This window comes from Centruroides sculpturatus, unplaced genomic scaffold (assembly GCF_000671375.1).
Source record: "Centruroides sculpturatus isolate CEXI.00-Female unplaced genomic scaffold, Cexi_2.0 scaffold1327, whole genome shotgun sequence".
NCBI lineage: Eukaryota > Metazoa > Arthropoda > Arachnida > Scorpiones > Buthidae > Centruroides > Centruroides sculpturatus.
This window is the reverse complement of record NW_019385759.1, coordinates 113,087-117,133: the sequence shown is the minus strand read 5'-3', so window position 1 is coordinate 117,133 and position 4,047 is coordinate 113,087.

Below are 4,047 nucleotides of genomic sequence, written 5' to 3'. Positions count from 1 at the left end.
GATTATCAGGTTGCCTCATAGAGAAGAAACGCTTCTCATTGGTTGCTTATTTGACGTCACTCGTAGTCGAAAACGAAACATCTTACTATGTCCTTATGGTAGAAACGTTACCGATCAGAGGCTCGTAGCTTTAATTACACGCTAATATTTTATTAATTACGATACTTACTTAAGTAAATAAAAATGGATTATAAATAAGAAAAATCCGGAATATTGAGCAAATCTTCGTAATTTTTACGTGTAAAGTTGAAATTAAAATGCGTTTTTCTACTTTGTAAATGAAATCTATTTTATCTATTTTATGATATTATAACAACAATAGTTTCTTAAAAGATTAATTTTGGTAAATTATATTGGTCTATACATACTATACTATACATACATATTGGTCTATACATACATAATGTATACATACTGTATACGTAATGTATGTATACGTATAGGTTATGTGGTGAATAAAGTATTCCAATGATGTAGTGAGTATTTAGACGACGCACAGCATTATCGAAACAAACAATTTAATTAAATAAAAAACTTACAACAGAGAAAGGTCTAGGCCAGGGATCGCCAAACTTTTTTGATAATTGACCCCCTACAACTTTCGTAACCTCACATTGACCCCCACCAAAATGTTTGTGTTACAAGCAAAAAAAGCTCTTACTATACCAACTACTTTAGACAATACCTACTGATGATGCTTACTACTCATACTGTTACAGTAGCTCTTACTATTTTAATATATAGACCATCTTTTAATTTTACATTTTTTACATTTATTGTACATATGTTAATACAGTAATAATTTTTGTAACTGACAATCAATGAGACGGATAAGCTTGATAATCTTTTGCAAGATTAGCAATATTCGGTTCAAAATTTATAAGTTTGTCTTTTCATCGACCTCCCAATAATGTTATATCGACCCCTGGGGGTCAATATCGACCACTTTGGCGACCCCTTGTCTATGCAAATTACAACTACAAAACGAAACGACTCTAATCAGGTCCTAGATCAGGGGTGTCCAACCTTTTTGTTCCTCTGGGCCACATTGGAAGAAGTCATGGAGTTCTGGGCCACAAGTATATTGCGACCCAATTTTTAAATATTCAAGTATATTTAAGCATTTACATGTCTAGATTATAGTAATAAGTATTAAAACTTTATCACGAAAAAGGATATTTTAAAAAAATTACTTTTACAGACGCTTTTAATTTCTACTTAGAAATTGACTTCTTTATAATAAATAAAATTATCTAACTAAACTTTATTTGAAAAACAAATATTTGGGTCTTTAATTAATAAAATAACAACGAAACACCATCTTAAAGTGCATTTTTATTCAACTAATATATTTATAAATAATATGTAGCCCAAAATATAGCCAATGCGCCAAATGATATTTTTTTACGCCAAACTAAAAAAACGGTACTTAAATTTAACTCAAAGTAGACAAATCTTGCAACGCTGAAAGGAATATTAAATAAAACTAGAGTTGGGATTCAAAGGATTATAGACCCAAATTCGGGGAAGAGAGAGAAAGGTCAAAAAATAAAGAAGTGAGAAAGGTTAAATAGACCTTCTGTTATGCAAATATTGATCCTTGATTTTCCAATCTTTCTAGCTTCTTTTTATTTTTTGGCCTTTCTCTCCTTTCCCCGAATTTTGGGCTATAATCCTTTGAGTCACGACTCCAGCTTTATTAAGTATTCCTTCTTCATTCAAACATTTCAAATATTTGACAATACTTCCTATTAAAAAATAAAACATGTATAAAGGTTTACAGTTTTGAGAAACTTTTTTCGAGTTTTGCCGTTGAAATAAATAATTTAAAAATTTGTCGGTTTTGTTTACACGTTTATTGGGCCGCATGCAGCCAGCGGGCTGGACACCCGTCCTAGGCAGTAAGGTTGCCTCATAGAGAAGAAACGCTTCTCATTGGTTGCTTATTTGACGTCACTCATAGTCGTAAACGAAACATCTTACTATGTCCTTATGGTAAAAACATTACCGATCAGAGGCTCGTAGCTTTAATTACACGCTAATATTTTATTAATTACGATTCTTACTTAAATATAAATAAAAGTGGATTATAAATAAGAAAAATCCGGAATATTGAGAAAAATCTCCGTAATTTTTACGTGTAAAGTTGAAATTAAGATGCGTTTTTCTACTTTGTAAATGAAATCTATTTTATGATATTATAACAATAATAGTTTCTTAAAAGATTAATTTTGGTAAATCCTACGTAGGTGATTTATATATAAATGAATTAATTTCTTTCGTCAAACGACTTCTTTTTTTAAAACTAAAAATTATATTGGTCTATTTATTTAATTTTTAATATTCATGTACCAAAAACGATATTATTTACTCATACATACAGTAGAGCCTCGATTATCCGACTCAATTGGGGACTGGAGTTGGTCGGATAATTGAAAAGTCGGATAACCGAAAAGTATGAAAAAATCTATTATTAGTGTATTATTATATCCCATTAGTAGTATATTATTATATCCCATTAGTAGTATATTATTATATCCCATGTAATTAGTATATCGCTAATAACCTACTTCGCGTTGAATTTTCATCGATGTTAAGCCTAACAAAAATTTTTTAAAATAATAATCATCGCTATTGTATCGTTAAAAATTAGAAAATTAAGCCTCGTTTAAACACTGGCTTCCTTTCATGGTCGATCTAGTGTTTCCAGCTATAACACGTAAAAATAATCTTAAAGTATCCAAGACATAGCCAAATATTGTAGCGCCACATCACTAGCGGACATTTGAAATTTGCCGACTAGGACGGTCGGTTAACCGAGGTGTCGGTTAATCGGGGAGTCGGATAATCGAGGCTCTACTGTATACAAAAATAAAAAATTGTTCGTTTGACAAAGTTATGTTATAAACATATTTTTAATACAGTATCAATATGTACATATTAAGTGTTACATAGAAACAAAATTAAAAGAAATCAGGTACAAACTTTTTAAAATTTTCTATTATTATTACAGTTTTAAATTAAGATCCAAAGTTTTACAATAATTTAAGAGATTCTTCTGGTTTATCCCGTTTATTTACATCTAAAAATTTTTCTGTCAGTTTTTTTTTCTATTTCTTTTTTTGAATTGACTGATTAATTTTTTCATTTTCTATATTTCCTAAATTTACTGTCGGTAGTAAAGTTTTCTTTAGTTTAGGTATTGCCAATAAACCTAATAACTGCTTTTTTCTCTGAAAATCATTTTCTGTGAAATGATCAGAGAGAAAATGACAAGAATCAGGATTGAATTTGTCTTTTCTTTTACAATTATGAATCCACTTTCTTCTTATTATTGGATCTTTAAGAAATCTAAAGTAACCAACTTTCCTGTTTAATAACTTTGTTATGATAGCTGTTATTACAAGTTGCAACAACACATGATGCTCCTGACATGTAAAAATGAAAATAATGATAATAAAATTTAGCTATTTTTTTAATTTCCCCAAATATATGTAATCAAGATATAATATTCTAAAGTAGAGAAAAGCAGTATTAACATTTCTTACATAAAAATTATTATACAAATAAATAACACTACAATAAATTTATATTTTGCATTTCTATGCATTTTACGTAAATACGCATATTTTAAAAAAGTTAACTTAAAAGTGTTACCATCCTGTTACGGGCCAGCTTATTATTTGTAGTCGTCATTTTATCGTGCAGATACTATTTTTATACACGCAAAAAACTATTATTAATATTTTAAAATATTTTAGTAAAACATATATTTTATCCGTGATCATATTCTGTAATTTCTACACAACCAAGTGTAAAGACTACAACAAAATATCAAACAGTTCTAGGAACGCTTTTACTTCAGTACAATTTTTATCGATATAATTATCAACATAATTATGTTTAATAATAGTAATAACGATATATTTATTTACCTTCGAAGATTAAGAGTCTAAAATTTCTCAACAAAGTAACAAAAATAGTGAAATTCCAAAATTTTCTTCCCTCGCTAATTGTGAAGGGTCGCTCGACCAGACTCGACTACGG